Consider the following 20,297-nt stretch of genomic DNA (forward strand, 5'->3'; position numbering starts at 1 on the left):
TGTATGTTCCCACAGCATTGTATATCTCTTATTTTTAGCATGCACTGTAGCTGCAATTTTATATTTTTTCAAGACATTTGATTGATCCCTCTCTCAAAAACTAGATTATAAGTTCCACGTGACCACAAACTTTAATGGCTTACCATTACTCTAAGCCTAAGATCTTATGCACAAAATTCTTAACAATATTTACAAAGTCTCCTGATCATCTGGACCTAAAATTACTTCAATCTCTTCTCCAAGGAATATGTCGTATAGTTCAATCAATCCTAAAACAGTATTGATATATTGTAGTCACAAAATATATTGTATGTATTGAAGAGCTATAGATTTTCTTTTGGCCCACATTTTCCTATAGCCACTAGTTCGTTTCCTTGTTCACCATTACTTCAAAACCACACAAAGGAGGAATAGTCACTGTTTCAACTTCCTCAAATCCAGTTTTCAAGAATCCAGTCTTCTCTCTGAGCAGTTTCTTATCTCCCTTCTCCAAGGAAACTTATAATGACTTTTAATATGCTAAAGGCAATTGTTTAAGATCAAGATGCCAAAGTGTTGGCTCCATGCATTTTCTTAGCTAACTTGCCCTCCCAGTACCATCAGGATGGTTTACCACTGCCTTCTGGGAAAGCTTTCTTCTCTTTGTTTTCATGATCATCACTTTTTCTGGCTTGCCCCTATCCAAGTGGCCACTACTTCAGTATATCTTTGGTCTTTTTTTATGAGAACTGTGAATAGCAGCAGCCTCTAGGACTTGGTCTGAGATCCTTTATTTTTCCCCATCTACATTTATTACTCCAAGTGATACTGATGTAAAATGGTCTCTGCTACCAGATGATAAATAGTTTTTAAATAATTTTTGAATTTCTAGTGAGAGGTCATCGAGCATTTGCAAAAAAAAAAAAAATGCTGCTTAATTTTCATTCATTGTATTAGAATACATTTTCTTATACTAGCCCAAAATTTGAATCCATTTTTGAATTTAATGTTCTGCTTTAACCCAATGGGGTAAAAAACTACAACAAAAATGGGAGACTACAGCAAAGAGTCTGAATGGAGAGACTCAGTTTAGAGATAAAAGGCTAAGTTTGATTCTCATAGCTCTTGGCCAGGGGTTTAGATGTACTAATGACAAAGTATAAAGGCAAAGATACATTAAAAATAATTTAATATTAGAATATGTGCAGAAAGTAATCACTGAAGAAGGTTATATTTCAAAAGATGTTTATATCTTCAAAAATTCATCTTTAAGATAAAGATTACTCAGGAGACATTTTTTAATAGACAGTTCATAAAAACTACTGGAGATGTGACAAAAATGTTTGAGCAAAAGATTGAAAAACCAAGATTCTTCAATCACAGACCTTAGATATAAATGAAATTAAATATTAAAATTAAATCATTAGTATTCATTAATTTCCTCTTTATGGTACAAAGGCAAACACTACAGAAAGGTATTAAAACTTACCACTGAATTATGGCAATATACCCTGTCAGTCAACATAAGCAACTCATTATAATTCAACAAATATTTATTGAAGACATTGTCTCCAAGGTCTTTTTCTTACATTTCTTCCTCTAGCTTATCATTTATTCATTCAAAATTATTCACTATTTTTAAGGCATTTCTCTAGACTCCAAAGATGCAGAAATGACCAGATTATGGCTTTCACTACAAGAATTGTATAGAGATTGATAGTACATTGTTCCTGTTTTCATGCAGAGGTAATGAAGGTACTGAGAGGTCATTTCTGATTCTGGTAATGACGTGTTTCAAAGCAAGTGATTTTGGATTTTGAAAGCATATGAAAGAAAAGAGTTTATCATTCCATTTGTAGAAAAATGTGAAGCACTTAAAAGTAACCTTGGTTAAGATATTTGCAATTCTTATAGAACATATAGTTTATAAGATAGGCAGTTAATAAGCTTGCAACTAATGTATTTCCTTAACTCTGATAACATTCACTGTAAGATTATCACAAATTTAAGAACAACTTTTTGGAAAAAAAATTATTACATAAAGTGTTCACATAAATTTAATTATATCACAATTACAGAAACATTAAACTGTGAAAGGAAAGTGCCTATTATGCTTTATGGAGGAAATATAATAGTAAATCACTTTACTAGCTAGCGGTGCTTTCTAGCCTCTGTTGACTTATTGATTGGTTTAATGATTTTTGATAAGTCATTTTAAAAACACATGTTACAATTAATTTCAGAACAACATTGACAGCAAAAATGCTTTTTATTTTGTGAAGTTCAAATTGGTCCCATGTACATTTTCCAGTGCCATTTGATTCTGATTCCTTTTTTTTCTTAAGTTGTCAAAGGGTACCATACCTCTGTAATTAGACCAAATTCCTTCTAACCTCAGGAAAAGAAGATTACAAAATATGCTTCTTTGAGTCTACATTCCACCAAATACCTCTTGAATTTTTTAAGGTCCTGAGCATATGGTCATTAATAAGTTAAACATTGGATATGTGACTTCTTTTCTGTAAGTTCCACACAATTGCACCAGAAGGTTGAATCTGCAGATCCCTAACACCTAATGCGGGGTCAGACACGTACATAAAGTACTTGGTCAAAGTTTCTGGGAAGAATAGATTGATGATCCAAAAATATACAAAGTTAAAGTAAATGGAGGCAATTTTACATGTACCAAGATATTAAGGACTCAATCCCCAGAGCATTCCCTTAGGAGTCATCTGTGTATTTTACATTGCAGCACGCGTTTCCTTTTAAAAGTGTCAAGCAAATCTTGTTACAAAGACAAAAGAAGGGTACTTTTGGGGTGACTCTTATGTCTCTGGCATTATTTCAGGGAAGCCCATGAAGCAGATCCAGCTCCCTATAGCCTTTGTTGACTCATTTTTGCCTGAAATATTAGGTGAAGGACTATGATGCCATTCATACTTAAAAAAAACAAAAAACAAAAAACCAAAACTTAAAATGTAGAGTTTGAATGTAAATAAAGATCTTTGAGAGCAGGGACCATTTCTTTTTTTGTTATTGTTGTTTCTTGTTTTACTTGCCAGTGCCTAACATAGTACAAATTTGATCTATCTGTTTAATAAACAGCTGTTGAATGGGTGAATAAAAATGTCATAGTTAAATGAAGGAAGCTATAGAATTAGCATCCTAAGGTCAGTATTAACTAACTGAAATGGTTTGTGCACGCATGAAAACGTCCAATTTGAGGATGTTAGAATTCCAAAGCTCTAATTTTTACTATCAAAATTAGCACTTAGCATTATTGCTATTTATCACCAAATGCTCAAACCTCCTCTTCGCTAGAACTGCATGGACTAGTTGATATACCAAAAATAGATAAAATTTTCACTAAGTTCTTCTATAATCAAAGCAGCTAGTGAAGCCATGTAAACCACAAGCCTTATACATCTTTACAAGTTTGGATTTCGTAGTCAGACTTACAATGTGACCGGGATTGTTCTGAAGAATTATTTATAGTCAAATTATCAAAATGAAGATTTTTTCCCCCCAGCATTCTATTGCCTTCCTGTCTTTTTGCTGCTGGATTATTTTGCTCAGCTTTTCCTCTGTTTGTTTTGGGAATTAGGGCTTTCCAATGAGCCCATGTGGTGTTAAGAGCTACCTCTAGATATTGAGTTTACATTACAAACAAGCAAAAATTCCCAGTCTGTCAGAGATCTTCTCCTAGGATACAAGGAAAAGCAAAGTTCAGCTAAACTGCACAATTAATTTGCGATCACTTCTGAATAGAGAGAAAAGGTTGCTTTAAGATGTTCTGTTCTCCTCCTAGGGATTTAAGGTCAGTTGCAAGAAGCAAAATTACTATTCTTTCAAAGTTGTCTCTCTTGATTTGTATTCCTGTAATTATCTCCTCAGGACCTCTTCCTTTTTAACCTGTAAACTCAGCTTAATAAATCGATTCAAGAATTAGATACATGTAAAGATACCTACTTTGAGAAATGGAGGGACAGGAAAAGGAATAAAGCAGGACAATATCCTTTTCCTGACCACTTGTTTCACCCATGTATCAATTATTTTTGTTTTACACAAAAGAATCTGAGACCTTTTCTTTCTCTAGAAAATAAAGGAAATGACTTTTTTTTCTTTAAATTCTCTCTCTCTGATAATAAAAAGATGAAAAGCATTGTCACTCTGCCTTCTCAAGGAGTGTACAAATTCTAGAAATCAAAAGAACTATAATTGTTTGTAGAGAAATAGGGCCTTAGAAGTGATTCTTTTAGTTTTATCTGACTCTCAAGCTAATAGAATTAGAAGGCTTTAGGTGAATAAACAGACATAAACAGTTAAATATATTTCATTCAATATTAGCAAATTGAGCCAATATCTGACTCTACTACCAATTTTTATTTTCCACAAAGAGCTCAGCGTGTCACTAGATTTTGTATTCTTTTTCAAATCGAGGCATATAAGATAGCTATTGCAATTTTTTTTAACATATTATACATTTTAGTTTGGGGATGATTTCACTTGAGAACCAGTATGGTCAATTGGTCAAATTCATGAGCTGAAACTGCTGGGTCCAAATCCTGGCTATACTCTTAGTTTCTAAACTTGTGTTACTGCCTCAGTTTCCTCCTCTGTCAAAGGGGAATAATAATTGTACTTACCTTATATGGCTGTTGTGAGGATTAAATGAGTTAATATAAATAAAACAAATAAGTGGTACCTGGCATATAGTGAGAATTCAATAAAAATTACTGTGATTCACAGTATCCTTCTAATTCTCCTGAAAATGCTGTAGAGAATATGTGTGTGAGACACATTTATTTTATTTTTGAGAAGTATTGTGACAGAGATTGCATTAAATGGAACACCTTGAGGTGTTATTCACGAGAGAAGGTGGGAATTAGTATTACCAAATGAGATTTCTGCATCCTCTTTTATGAAAATTTCTGAAATGTGTTTCCATTATGAGACTTCTGGGGAAGAGGAGATCTGCCTGGAAGGTGTCTTTTGGGGGGAAGTTTATTCAACTATAAGTTTTTATGGTATTTTTCTCTATTCCTTAGTTACTCTTATCTCACTGTTTAAGGTGAAGAGAAGAGGAAAAATACTAGCAGAATGAAGACAGGTTGAGGAGTAGGGAAATATCTGTTATTAATGATGTTGCCTTTTTTTTTTCTTTTGAGGGCTGCAGGTGTGGCATATGGAGGTTCCCAGGCTAGGGGTTGCATCAGAGCTGCAGCTTCCAGCCACAGCCACAGCAATGCAGGATCAGAGCTGCACCTGCTACCTGCACCACAGCTCATGGTAACTCTGGATCCTTAACCCACTGAATGAGGCCAGGAATCGAACCCACATCCTCACGGATACTAGTTGAGTTCATTAACTACTGAGCCATGACGGGAACTCCAACATCAGAAAGGGAGTTCCCATTGTGGCTCAGCAGTAACAAATGTCTCTAACATTTGTAAATAGGATCCACTGTTTATGGCTTGTTTGTTGGTTTTTTTGTTTTTTGAGTATAATTGGATACTGACCCTGACTTGTTTTGCTGAATTCCATCTTTTCTTCTTTATTGACAAAGTTTACTTACAGAAACTATATGACTAATATATGACTATGTTATACATTTTAGTTTTTGAATGATTTGACTACAATGGATTTTGAAGATCAGTATTCAATTTTATAAACGAGGCAAATGAGCTTCAGAGTGATTTAATTAAACCCGTACTCCATTGATTTATTGATCTTCTACTCTGTGTGCCTTGCTCGGCTTGGTAATAGAGATACAGCTGAGAATAAACAGGCGTGGTCTCTGTATTTTTTGCACTTACAGACCCCAGTGGGGAAATAGACAATTAGACTAAAGCATGATGAAGGCAAGAGCAGGGAGCTTGGGGAGTGCAGAACAGAGAGAAATGACCTTCTAAAGGTGGTCAGAAGTGGTATAGAATTTCTCATTGGGCCCTGGAAATTCAAGTTGGGCATGGGCAGGTGCTGGGATGGTGCCCAGCTATGGGAAGACCTAGGGTGAGAGAGGGCAAGGAGTTCAAGCTGTTCAGTTTGATGGGAAGAAGAGGCAAGATGTGAACTGAAAGGCATGGGACACAAAACCAGAGATGTATGCAGATCAGAGTGGTGTGCTAAAACATCTTTTGATCATCCCAACTGCAATGGGAAATCTTTGGAGAGTTTTAAGCAGGAGATAACATGCTCAGATTTGTTGGAAGATAACTCCAACTCTAGCCTGGTGGATGGATTTAGAGGGAAAAGACAAAAGTCAAGGAGGCTGGTCAGAGACCCTGGTGGCTTATCCTCCTTTCTGTGGATAAATGCTATCAGATCATAACCACATAAAAAATATTGTTTTCCTTTCTAAGTCTTATATTTAAATAGACAATACTTTGAATATTACATTTTCTTTCCACCCAGGTTCCTAAAAAAAAAAAGCCTTCTAACACCCCTCTTCCCTTTATTAAACCAGAGATTTGATATAGCAAGACTACTTTTTCTATTCTAGAAGGAGGAAAATGATTAGCTGAATTGTTTTGCCTGGTATTTTTCACCCAACAGCTAATTCTTACCTACCAGGCACTATTCATCATTGTGTCTGTTAGATTCATTCTGTGTTTTCTATTCCCACTGCTTCTGCCCTAGTTTAGGCCATCATTACCTCTCACCTGAACTGTTGCCATAATGAGCCAACTCATCTCCCTGACTCCCAGACCTTTATTTCCTCATATTTATCTTCACAGTGTACTTTAAGATTCCCCTGCTCAAATGCTTCCAGAAATTTCCCTTGACCTATAGAAGAAGTGTTAGCCATTGTGCCATCTGCTTTCAGAACTTTACCTTTCCTTGGCCTGCATACACCCTATTCACTCTTAAACTAAACCAGCTCACACACTGCTTCCGCAGTAACTCCCCCACACCATCTGTATACCCTCGCATAGGTCTAGAATGCTTTCTCCACTTTCCGAAGTCTTAAGCACTTTTCAAGGTCCAGGGCAGAAGCATCTTTTTTACATGATACTTTCTACATTATGCCAAGCAGAAGTATTATTAGTTACTCAAGGGTCTCACAAGTGAGCTCCTGAATTTTCCTATTACTATAGTTACATGTACATATAGCCCATCTGGCTTATAAGGTTATAAATTCTTAGGAAGATACAGTAGCTTTTTCTTCTCTGTATCCTCTTCAGTACCTTTCTTGGTGCCTTGAAAATAGTGGACATTCAAGAAAGATGTATTTAATTCACTTATTGTCACTTCTCATGCCAAAACTTAAAATTTTAGCATGGCATTATTTTGTTTGAGATAAAAAATGCCTTTAAGAAAATGGTATAATTTATGGTTTAAAATTAAGATTTTAAGAATGATTCTTTTATTCTTTTTTGACTGCATACATGGCATAGGGAAATTCCTGGGCCAGGGATTGAATCCAAGCTTCAGCTATGACCTATGCTGTAGCTGCCACAATGACAGATCCTTTAACCCACTATGCCAGGCCACATATTGAACCTGTGCCTCTGCAGGGTCAGTTTCTTAACCCATTGTGCCACAACAGGAATTCTGAGTAATTAATTTAAAGTATGAAATATGAAGGGGAAAATGAATGTTAATATTTCAGCATGGAGGATATCCAGTGAGTAAACGTAAAATTTAAAGTAGGATTCCTTCATTCATTAAATATGGGCTAAATGTTGTTATATGTTTCATTCATTATTATAGACTGCTGAAAGGGTAAGATCTTTGCCCTTTTGAAGCTGATTCTTGGCAGGGAGACAGATGGATGTTCCTGCCACATCTTAAATTATTTCATAGGCATTGATTTCTGTAAGTTTTTATATAGGTAGCCCCATAAAAACATTTTTCTGGGTTGTAAAAATGTTATAATATTTTTTACTTAGACTATATTACCAAACTCAAACATTCCACAAACATTAATTTGCATAGTGGTACTGAGATACTTTGTTAAACTTAGGTAGTCACAGCTAAGTTGGTAACACAGATAGCTAACTAAGTAAAAATATCACTTCATTATATCAGAGTATGGGCAAAGTGTGCTCACAAGGGAGCATATCAGAATTTGTTTATGTGCACCAAGGCACATAGCATCACAAAATGGGCTGGGAAATACAGAGGGTAAGAGAGGGACCAGATGTTTAGATGCTTTGCTTGTGGAGTAGTAAAGAAATACTGCTGCTTTGGGACGGGTTCCTATACCTAGGCTTGTTCTTATAACAATCTATGTGTTTTTTTGTGGACCAAAAGTCACGAGAGAGAGAGAGAAGAGAGAAGAGAGGGGAGAGAAAGAGTTCTAGCCCAAGAGAAAGGACTGGGTGGGCATAAGTGAGAATCTGTGTGAAGTAAACTGCTGAAGGAGCAGGAGCTGTGGAGGAATGGTCAGACAAAGGAAAATTTGTGTCAAGAAAACTAAGGTGTAGATGCAAACTGTTCCATTTAGAATGGATAAGTAATGAGGTCCTACTATGTAGCACTGGGAAGTATATCCAGTCTCTTGGGATTGACCATGATGGAAGAGAATATTAGAAAGGGAATGTAGATATATGTATGACTTGAGTCACTTTGTTGTACAGCTGAAATTGGCACAACATTGTAAATCAACTATACTTTAATAAAAAGTGTAAAAAATTTAAAAAATAAAATGCTAAAACAGAAAAAAAAAAAAAAAAAAAACAAACTGAGGTAAGAAACCCCCTGAGTAATGGAGAAGGAAGTCTCACCTCTCCTCCCTGCAACACACACTGTCAAAGAGAGACTAAGCCTTAAAAATCTGGGGGCCCAGAGATTGTGAAGCTTCTTCGATAAGAACTTACTTCCCATGTTTCATGCCTCTGACTGCCCTTCACCCTCCAGTTTTGGAAGAGTCTGGGGTTGAATTGGTAAGAGGGACAAAAAAGGATGGAAGAGAACCTTAGGGGCACTACTGATATCTTTCTCAACTTCTAACCTGAAATAGGCTCAGTCTGGGGACAGAGAAGAGATTCAACTATCAAGTTCAAAGTTTTATTTATAATATTATATATCATAATAAATAAATATATTTATTATAATTTATTATATTTATTATATTATATACTAAGTTTTCAAATGGAGATTCTTTGCAATTAAGGTTTATTGTTCTGTTACATCAGAGTGGAATATAGCTTACTGGGTACATTTTAAATGTGAAAAAAAAAATTGGCCTTTTGATTTTATTCCACAAATTGCTCTTCTATCTACCTGTGACTCAGGACAAAGCAATATTTCACTATTCAAGCCTCCAGATGAGGAGGAGCACATGAATATTTTGAAAAAAAAAAATGGCCTCATAGGACACATGAAAACATCATTGGTATGAATGTAGATGGGTGAGATTTGAAATTAGCCTTAAAATGTAGGTTTGTAGAAAGGAAGAAGAAAGTGCATTCTAAATGAGGTTGTGACTTATAAAGATACTGTTTTGCGTGGAAACAGAAAATCCGGGTAAACAGAGGCTTATAATGTTGAAAAAGAAAGATTGGAAAGATCCATCAAAAGCCTGCTTATAAAAGATCCATCAAAAGCCTGCTTATAAAAGATCTTGATAACCAAGCTGGATAGTTCGAACCTCCTTTTTAAAGTAATGAGTTTATGTTTAATGGCTTTTAAACCAAAGAATGGAATAGAAAAGTCAGTTATCCATCAAGGTACTATTGCTGCCTTTTCTAACTATGCCTCCCTTCTTACATGATATCATTGTATTTTTCTCCACAGCTTCTTAGTTCTGTTTTTTATTGTCTGACTCTAACTATTTAGTGGAAGACGAATGAGAACAAAAAGCCTTCTAAGATTTTGGGGGGCTGTTGCTGTTCACTGCTATAACATCTCTAGAATAGTGAGTGAACATGAAGTAGGCACTCATTAAATCTCTGGTAAGTCAATAATCCCTACAAAGGGAGAGACTGGAGGAGATAAGACTGAGAGGTAAGGGATGATCACCTGGGCTCAGGTTTTTGGCAGTAGTAGGAGAGACAGGAATATAGAGTACAGATGAATGATGAAGGAGGAGGTAACCGAGGACCAAAAAGAAGGGACATGTCAAAGGCAACTCTAAGATTTGGAACCACTTTTCTGGGGAAAGGATGATGTCCCTTCTAAAATCTGGAAATCTGGAGTGGTGATGGGTGCTTAGCTTTAACTTGATAGTTCTTGTGATACTGGGAGAGTCCCTTGGAAGTGCCATTATCAGGTACAAGCCCTGTAAGCAGCGCAGAGGGTGAGGAAGCCAGGCTCTGCAAAGGACACAGTGTGGCTTTCAACAATTTGACATCGCTGTACCTGAGTTTTAAAAATTCAGATTTTGTTTTATTGGTTGGGGGAGTGGTGGGTGTGGCCTACTTTTTATTGCTTTTCTCTTCAGTGAATCTGTGACATTTGGAAAGCAAGTGAACAAAGAGTTCACATAGACCCCTTCGGAAGTAGAGCTGGTGGCCCACATAAGCCTCCCCTTTTCCTGCTGCCTGCCCCCCATCCCCCACTTGGGCATTTTTCCCATGTGGCTCTGACCGCTGCTTAGGAAACTATCTTTGGCAGAATTTGTGAGGATTGCCAGCTTCAGCTAAGCAACCATTCACTTGAACTAAGTAGAAGCTGAGGGGAGAATGTATAAGAAGTTGCCAAATGAAGTTTTGTTTTGTTTTGTTTTGTTTTTCCTCCTGCTCTGTGGATCCGGAGGGCAAAGGGGAGAACTGTGACAAAATAGTGTTTTCCCACATCCTCTGGCTCACAAGGATCTAGTTCCAAAGATCATTTAAGTGTGCAGTTACCAAACTAGAAACATTTCTCTTAGATCAAAATAATGCTTATAAACTTCTTTAAACACCAGTAACTTCCTCATATCTCTGTATTTATCAATATATAGGATAAAAGGTCAAAAATCAGAAAGTTTCCTAATAAGAATCTCCAAATGATATGTATTATACGTGTTTGCTTATCTCTGTGAAATGTACCATAGGTAATAGAAGAAAAATTCCTTTGCAATAAAAAACAGTAAGAGGTTTCCAGAAAATGAATCTATTCACACAACTTATGGAGACTGTGCTTTATTAAGTTGAATTTAATTAATTAATTAATTCTCAGGCTCACAGAATTTATTTTATTTTAGGCCACAAGTTAATCTAATTAGAGTGGACTTGCTGTAGGGAGTAATTTTGTACAGTGATTCCCTGGGTATTCTCAGCAACTTTTTTTTTTTTTTTTTTTTGTCTTTTGAGGGCTGTACCCACGGCCTATGGATGTTCCCAGGCTAGGGGTCGAATTGGAGCGGTAGCTGCCAGGCTACACCACAGCCACAGCAACTAGGGATCAGAGCTGCGTCTGCCACCTACGCTATAGCTTATGGCAATGCCAGAACCTTAACCCACTGAATGAGGCCAGGGATCGAACCCGCCTCCTCATGGATACTAGTCAGGTTTGTTAACTACTGAGCCATGACAGGAACTCCTCTCAGCATCATTCTAATGTCTAATGGTTATGGACTGAATGTTTGTGTACCCCCATTTTCATATGTCAAAGCCCTCACCCCATTGTGATGGTATTTAGAGATGGGTCCTTTGGGAGGTAATGAGGCTAGGATGAGGTCATGAGAATGGTGGCTCCCATGATGAGGTTAGGATCTTCTTAAGAAGGGGAAGAGAGCCCTCTCTCTTTCTTCACCAGGTGAGGACACAGTGAGAAGCGGGTCCTTCAGGGAGAAGGCTTTTTTTTTTTTTTTTTTGCCATTTCTTAGGCCTCTCCCATGGCATATGGAGATTCCCAGGCTAGGGGTTGAATTGGAGCTGTAGCCACCGGCCTACGCCACAGCCACAGCAATGCGGGATCCGAGCCGCGTCTGCAACCTACACCACAGCTCACGGCAACGCCGGATCATTAACCCACTGAGCAAGGGCAGGGATCAAACCCACAACTAGTCAGATTCGTTAACCACTGCGCCACGACGGGAACTCCCAGGGAGCAGACTTTTATCAGGAGCCAAATCTGCTGGCATCTTGATCTTCTCACATCTTCCAGAACTGTGAGAAGTAAATGTCTGATGTTTAAACCCCCCAGTCTATGAACTTTATTATAGTAGCCTGAGCTGGCTAAAACAGCAGTGCTTCTCAAACTGGAATGTGTTTAAGAATAATCTACAAGTGTATTTAGTCCATGTATTCCCAAACCCCAACCTAAAGGAAATTATTCTGCAATGTGTCTTTCCCAGTGTTACTCATTTTAACATGTCAGTGTGATTCTGACATAGGGTTTTCTGGCCAATCATGTCATACACACTCCTTACAGCCAGGTAAGCAGATAACTCCTGTTTGTGCAGCGGGTGTGAGGAGGGGAAGGACAGGACAAGGGGAGCTGCTCTGACTCTGCCCCTCAGCCTTCTCATTCTCTCCTCCTTCCTACATCTCAACACTTTCTATCTGAGGCCCAGGCTTAATGTTCCTAGATTCCCTACCTACACCGCATGGCCACAAACACAAACTGAGAATTTGAGAAGTGAAAAACCTGGGGAGGATAGCACTTTATAACACCTCAATGGCTTTCCTACCAGGGCTTCGTTCGTCTCATCACTGTAGGAAATGTATCTTTCCTCTAGAATTTCTGCATCAGGTTTGCCCTGGAAATCATAACCAAAGAAGGGCTTTTCTTAGGCAAAATTGTTAATTATAATTGTTTACTATGCCACTCCCCACCCAACTGGAAGATGTTAGCTTTTCAGAAAAAAAGGAACCTTTAAATCCAATGTATTTAAGGGTTGGTGTGTTACATGGACCTATAGATAAATGGTCTTTTGTTCTTCTTAGATGAAGTAATTAAGGTAAAATTGAGAGGATTTTTTTTTTTTTTTTTTTTAAGGGAGGTGGGTATTTAACATTCTTCAGAATATTTTTCCCAAGGGCAGTCCTTGAGCAGAGTCTATGGAGGAGATGTGTTAGGAATTTAGGTCTCATATCTTGGCTCTTTATGAATTCTGAAGTAAGGTGTGGTAACCAATATATCTGGACTCTATAGAAATCACTGAGATTAATTCATCAGCATATAGGGGGTTTTTGCTGTTTTAGGAAAAATAAGATGCTTCAGAATAGAAACAGTTAATTATATTTTCTCCTTGAGACAGATACAAATTCCAACTGTTCCTGACCTTGACGTGCCATCTCCCAAATTGGCATGTATTTCAACATATTTTGTGAAAGCAGTTTCCATTATGTTATATTCACCAACACATGGTACACTGAAACTGTTAGGCAAAATAAAAAATATTACCAATAATCTATCTGCTATGTGTTAATAACAATCAAAAGAGACAGCCTCCACCAGATGGAGGGACAGATCAGTGATAACCATTTATTTTTATGTCCATAAAACAATCTAGCACAAATCACAAAATCAGAGAAAGACATTCAAGTAAATATTCCTGTTTCAGCTCTTTGGCTGTCTGAAATGAAATATAAATTCATGCAATCAAGACAGCAGGTCTCGTGCCTGTAGGAAAGTACCCAGGTCAGAGGTTTGTGATTATGAGGATTTTCCCAGAGCTGCTCTATTGACTGAATCTTTGGAATCATCAGCAGGTCACTTTGCCTCTCTTGTTCTTGTAGTGTTTAAAATTTGAAACCCTTGAGCCCATTTTTTTTTTTTTCCCAAGGCATTGTCTATATTATGAATACATACCCCAGTGTGTAAAATGAGAGCTTCTCAGATAAAGGTGAATGACTACTTAAGCTGGGTAAAGACATTTCATATTTGCATTAGTCTATGAAACATTTTCTACCAGCTCATTTTCCTGGTGGGAAGTAGTTAGGTTGTAAAAGAAAGAAACAATATGATTTTATCCTTAATAAGCATGCCGGTCACCTCCTGGCATTTGTGAGACTATACTCTTTGCCACCTGTATTACTTCTACAGATTGTGATGCTCACTGAAATCAGGCTCTAGGAAAGACATTTCTCTTCCCTTTTTACACCTGCTGTTTATTTCTCAGCCAGTTACTAAAACTATCATTTTTATAGACTTTTCTGATTCTTATTCTTCCTCTTATTTCTAGTTAACTGTAAATAATTCAGTTTATTTCTTCTGATTGCATTTCTTTGCCCCTTAGAAGAGACTGCCTCTGAGGCTAGAGAGAAGCAGAGCCTAATGAACTCTATTCCAGGTTCCATTTCTCTTGTCGTAGGTTGCTCTCTTTTATTTTTCATTGGTCTCATATATTTTTCCCCCACAGGTATGTGTCTCTACTTGGAGTTCAGAAAATATTTGTTGAATGAAACAATGTCCCTCATAAAACATATACTGGGAGGCAGTGTAGTTTAGCAATAAACGGAATAGGACTTGAGATAAAGAAAATAAGTTTTGAATTCTAGCGCTTGCCTTGTTAAGTATTTGAACTGTGGAAAATGTATCTCTGGGCCTCCATTTCCTCTTCTCTAAAATAGGAATCATAGTATCTCCCTCACAGGGTTCTTGTATTAAATCAGACAATGCACTGTTTCAGCAGAGTTCTCAGAACATGTCAATTGGTCAGTGATTATCTATTACTGTGACATTATGACAGTTTTGTCACTTTACAGCATTTGGCAGTGTCTCCAGAGAGTGTTGAGATATCTATATGTGAAATTTTAAATCTAAATACATCTTTCAAATAATGGAACAGATTTTTTGTTGTTGTTGTTCAGCTGATAATTCTGGTATCCTCTAGAATTTCAAATTCGATTTTTGGATTATCTTCAACTTTACACATTTATGAAATTTAGCGTCTGTTTTAACATGTTTGGTGTCTCCATTGTACATCCTGAATCTCGTTTTGCTTATAATAAGTACCTAGTAATATTTACTGACTGATTGCTTCCCTATTAGCTACCTTTTCTTTTTTTTAATTGAAGTATAATTGATTTACAATGTTGTGTTACTCTGTGTGTGTGTGTGTGTGTGTGTGTGTGTGTGTGTATGTATTCTTTTTCCGATTCTTTTCCCTTATAGGTTATTATAAAATATTGAGTATAGTTTCCTGTGCTATACAGTAGATCCTTGTTGGTTATCTATTTTATCTATAGTAGTGTATATATGTTAATACTACACTCCTCATATATCTCTCCCCCCACCCCCTTTCGCTTTTGGTAACCATAAGTTTGTTTTCTTTGTCTGTGAGTCTGTTTTGTAAATAAGTTCATTTGTATCTTTTTTTTTTTTTTTTTAGATTTCACATAGAAATGATAATATATTTGTCTTTGGCTTACTTCAGTTTGTATGATAACCTCCAGGTCTATCCAAGTTGTTGCAAATGGAATTGTTTCATTCTTTTATGGCTGAGTAATATCCATATATGTGTGTGTGTATGTCTTATATATATATATATCTCACATCTTTATCCATGTATCTGTCGATTAACATTTAGTTTGCTTCCATGTCTTGGCTGTTGTAAATAGTTTAGCTACCTTTTCTTTAATGTAATCTCTTTTTAGGGTAATCTCTTTAAAATATTATATTCTTAATACTACTTCCATGTCATATATACATAGTAATTTTTTTCAAACTGTGTGTCTAGCATCGTGGTTTTGAAATTTGCTATCTGTTTGATGCATACCTATTCTTTTCCACCTATCTTCACTCAAATGTTGTTTGTGTGTGGATGAGTGGGGGTGGCAAAAGCAATATTGTACGAAGGCAATGATAGTAAAATAAATTCTAAGAAGGAACAAAATGGAGAAATTTCTGTAAAGCTATCTCTCTATATATGATTTTATTTCCAAAAATGAGGTTTTAATCTATGCTTGTTTAGATTATGCCTGAATGTCTAAGTTTTTTCTCTGTTCTGTTCCTGAAAGTACCGTGTATAATATCCAGTTCAATCATAAGATTCCTCATTTGGTGAGGAAATACTATATTCTGTGTAGACTCAGACTTTGTAGAATGCTTCTGTCCCAGGAAGAAGTCACAAGTATATTAATAGCCTACTTTCCCTATGCTCAGATAACTGATTTCCCCTTTGTTTCTAAGGAAAATCATTTTGAGGATACTTACCACTATGTAATGAATGGCTCTATAAAAATACTTTGGGGCTTCAGAAGAGAGAATCCTGGTTTAAAAATTATTTATTCAGTGCAGTCTCATTTTATTCCTTCCAAAGCTGTGTTTAGTTTTGAAACACCACTTCTCTTGTTTCTTTAACTGAATACACATGAATATTTTCATGTACAATCTTAATGTTCACCCAGTAGTAAAGAAGACAGCAGGAACTTGTGTTTTTAGCTGCTGATTTACCTTACTTTCAGTCCTATATTTTCTGAACTTGCCATTGTAAGCTAAGAACCTATTCCCTGATTTTTATCATTTACTCCTTTACTGTCTAGCAGAACTTGGATTTCAATGCTTCGGACTTGAAGTAACAATTGAGTGGGATGGTGAGTCTACCAAGATATTTGCTCAAGAATCTTAAAGAATCCTACACGAGAATGTCTTAGAACCAGATTTTTGGTAAACAAAGTGAAAACCTGTTTCTCTCTTATGGTTATTTCAGGCTTTTCTATTTTTAAAGTAACCTTCACATATGGTACCTTCATATAAATCTAAATAGATTCCATATTGATGTATGCATGATTTGAGCTTACTTTTCATGATATAGCACAGTGATGGATTCAAGCTTAATTCTACTCATTTTTTAGATTGTCTTAGTAAGAAGGGGCTACTGTTTTCCAACAGAATTACTATGTCCTGTTAATGTATGCATTTAACTATATACACTATTATATTCCTAGCACATTCTATTAATTACGGAAATCATTTTCATTTCAACAGTGGAATTTACATGACAACAGTTTCTGGGGCTCAGTGGAGCATCAGACCAGCATGTTGCAGAACTCCCTTGTAGTGTGGGCGTTGACAGGGTTCTGTTGACATCAAATTTGCATTGAAAATGTCTTGTGAATGTGCATCCACATGGAACATTACTAGAAGGGATCATCTCAATATTCACGTAGGTCATTAATGTCAGAGATGAAAAATCTCCTCACACTTACATTACTAAAATAAATTATTAGGACTACATAATCACACACATGCATGTGAATGCCCTGAAGGATGTGTCTTAAATATTTAGGAAAGATGTCCAGATATAAAGCTATCACCTTTGTGTTCTCACCTGTAACTGTATAAAGCTTTTGCAGTTTACAAATCCTGCATAAAAGTTGAATGAAGACTCAAAATCAGGGAAGAGAATGGACTGGTCCAGAGGGGTTATAGTAGGGATGTGTAAGAAGATAAAATGGGACGAGGGGAAAATTAGGCTGAATAACACAACAAAGTTTTTAATAAGGAGAACTATTGAACAATTTTTCAAATGCACTAGAAGAAGTCATTACTTGAACTTAGACTGGACCAAAATTCTCCAAAATATGGTTTGATATGGGGTCCAAACATACATTGGAAGAAGAAGGATGGGGGGGCAACCTAATAGTTTACACCTTCTCCATGATGATTGTGATTGTGCTCATTTTATGTGTTCAGTCTTGGGAGATAATCTTCTAAAATTTTATGTAACTTTATGGGAGCAATTTCAACAAATTCATGCAATGCAGAATTAGATGCATTTAGCAGAATCTCAGAAGAGACAAAAATACACGACAAATTCAGTGTAAAATAGCAGAGTGAGAAAACTATGAGTAAACACTACTACTTTTTTGGGGAGTAACCCCTGGAAAAAATAACTTACTCTAAAACTCCAGCCATGTTCCAACGTGCAGAAATGCATACTATCCTGGCTTTCACTGGAGATTAGGTATTAATTTTCATTTCTTTTCTTCAGTGATATCTTGGGACCATGTTGAGTGTAGGATAATAAATTGAAACATTTCATCCCCAAGATAATGAGTTATATTGTGGCAAGAGGTAGCTAGGACCCTGAAAAATAATTGTGTACCATTTTGTGACTGGTATCTATTAAAGAAATGAGTAAGAAATAGAAAGTAATTTAATTTGGAAAAAAGGGTTTGAATGAAAAAGAGAAAATGTACCCAGGGAAGTTGTAAAAATATTATTGCTAGGAATTTTTCAAAATAAGGCTGTCCTCAATCTTGTGAGTTCTGGTTGATCACCTGTCAGAGTGAGAGGTTTAATATGTAGGTTTTTTAAGAGGGAGAAGAAGGGACTTATCAATTCTAAAAGGTATTCTTGCCATTTATCTTCTTTTTAGTTCAGTGATGTAGAGACTCTGAAATTTTCATTGTCTTATTTGTGAAAATATAAGTTTCAAGCCTTCTCAGTTTCTGTCCTGAGCACCTGTGTTACTCTGAACAGAAATCAAAACAGCCTTAGGGCAAGTCTCTTCAAAATATCCATGTACTCCTGCTGGGTGATCAGAACTTGAAAGGACGGACAGCCTCACACCTACAGGTGTGAGAAACCTTGGCAAATACAAGACATTGTCATTATGGAAGGGGATAGATTACTTTATTAAAGTCTGGTGTATCATAATTCCAAAATCTATTCACATTCTATTGGGCTGTTTGGAGGAAAAAGGTGCATAGCATGATAGAGTCACTAACAAAGTATCCTGAACATCTTTGGCAGGAAGAATGTAACCTACCAGAGTTTAGTGTATTAGCAGTCTAAATGTTTTTGTCATGCTTCTATTAAATATATTTACACAAACAAGGGTCCAGGTACCAGGCTTAAAATATGTGATTAGATAAACCAAATCAGACTTAGAATTAAGTACATGAATAATATTTCTTTACAAATCATTGACACTTTTTTTCTTGCCAAAGAAACACAACATAGCTCTAATGAACAATTCTAAGATAAATTTAAGCAGAGAAACTTAAAGGAATGAACTATTGCTGAGATCATTAACTCATATTAACCTCAGCTTACATTAACCTCAAGTTTGAATATACTGATATGTAACAATCTCTCTGTATAGAAACATATCACTATTCAAATAACAGTAGAAATGATTTTATTAGCAAATTAGCTGATTGAGCACAGATAGTTAAATGTGTAATTTTGTTGCTTGACATTAAAATTTACAGCGCTTTAAAATTCTTAAAAGACAGGGGCATGCCCAACCTTAACATTTCTACCTGACAGTGTTATACCTTAGAGAATCTTGTACATTTGCTAATCCAGTGAAGGAACTAGAAGGAAATCTAAATGAAATCCTTATGAAAAAGCTTATTGGATCTATTACCTAGTCTATTTCTGGATCACGAATCTCCCGCCCTCTCTCAGTTATCTCTCACTGTCAGATAAGAAAATGGAACAGGATCGATGAAGAGCTCTGCTCCCTGGCTTTTCGATTTTTCGCTCAAGCCAAAAGGAGCAGAGGGCATCAAGTTGGGCATCCTTTCCAAGCGTGCTTGCTGGAGAGGGAACCTCTGGCAGCAGAGCGTCTCCCAGCTGCAACACGGACCTGGTCCTGCTGCCCGCTGCCCACCGCGCCTGACAACCTCCACACCCACAAGAAACCGCCCGTGTGGCAGCAGTCATCGCACGGCTTCCTGTGCACAAAGCTTAAGGAGCCCCCTAATAGAAATAAATGTGTCCAGAGCCCAAAGCAGAGCTGGAGGTGGTTGGCTGATGACATGGGTCTTTCTGGGGGTCTGCGAGGACTAGGTAGCCCTTCACCTCTCGCACCTTGGCCGCAGATCTGTGCCTTGAAATCTGCCTCTCCAGAGACATAGACGCACCCACACAAACTCTCACTCACGCACACCCACCTCGCCTCTGCCCCCCACCCTCCCCACCCCCGGCCGAACTGTAGGTACTGGCCCATGCTCTGCCTCAACTTTCCCGGCTGAGCCTGCCCCACTCGGTACCGGAGCCTCCGCGCCCTCGCCCTCGCTGGGCGCCCTCCAGAGGGACACGTCCTCCTCTGGGCCCCTTACCTCGTACCGAAAACTCCTGGCAGGGACTGGAGATGACCACGGTGGCAGCAGCGGCAGCAGAGCCCGCACCCTGGCTCTGGCTCATGGTCGGTCCTCCTCATCCGACACAAAAGAGGTAGCTTGCTGGCTTTGTCCTTTCCCAATCCACGGGAGAACTTATTTTGCCCCCGAAATGGCCAACTTGTGCGCGCTGCTTCCTGTCACAGTGCCCCCTGCCCCCGCCCCCTCCAGGCTTTGCGCTGGACCACTGCCCGGTGGCAGAGCATCCAGGCTTCCGAATCAGTGGGGAGTGGGAAAAGGGAGGGTGGGAGGAGAAGAGAGGGAGGAGGTTGGGTAAAGGGGGGACCTAGTGGTCTTGGGGAGGGGAGCGGTTCCCAAATGAGTCCCTCTCCTCCTTACAGGCAAACCCACTTGCCAGGCTTGGAA

At 37.5% G+C, this 20,297-nt stretch overlaps 1 protein-coding gene across 3 annotated transcripts in view; it reads right to left on the reverse strand.

Annotated features, from left to right (window-relative positions):
• Positions 1–20,034, reverse strand: part of GRM3 (glutamate metabotropic receptor 3) — a 241,751-nt gene extending 221,717 nt beyond the window's left edge. For 2 of the 3 annotated variants that reach the window (XM_021063475.2, XM_021063472.2), the window contains exon 1: positions 19,872–20,034. The gene's annotated coding sequence lies outside the window, so the exon portion shown is untranslated. The remainder of the gene's footprint in view (positions 1–19,871) is intronic. The other variant, XM_021063473.2, reaches the window with a different exon arrangement.
• Positions 20,035–20,297: the final 263 nt, after the last annotated feature.

This window comes from Sus scrofa, chromosome 9 (genome assembly GCF_054392235.1).
Source record: "Sus scrofa isolate SSC_HxYL_T2T_F1_AM1 chromosome 9, Sscrofa_HxYL_maternal_Yorkshire_Landrace_v2.0, whole genome shotgun sequence".
NCBI classification, from domain to species: Eukaryota; Metazoa; Chordata; class Mammalia; order Artiodactyla; family Suidae; genus Sus; species Sus scrofa.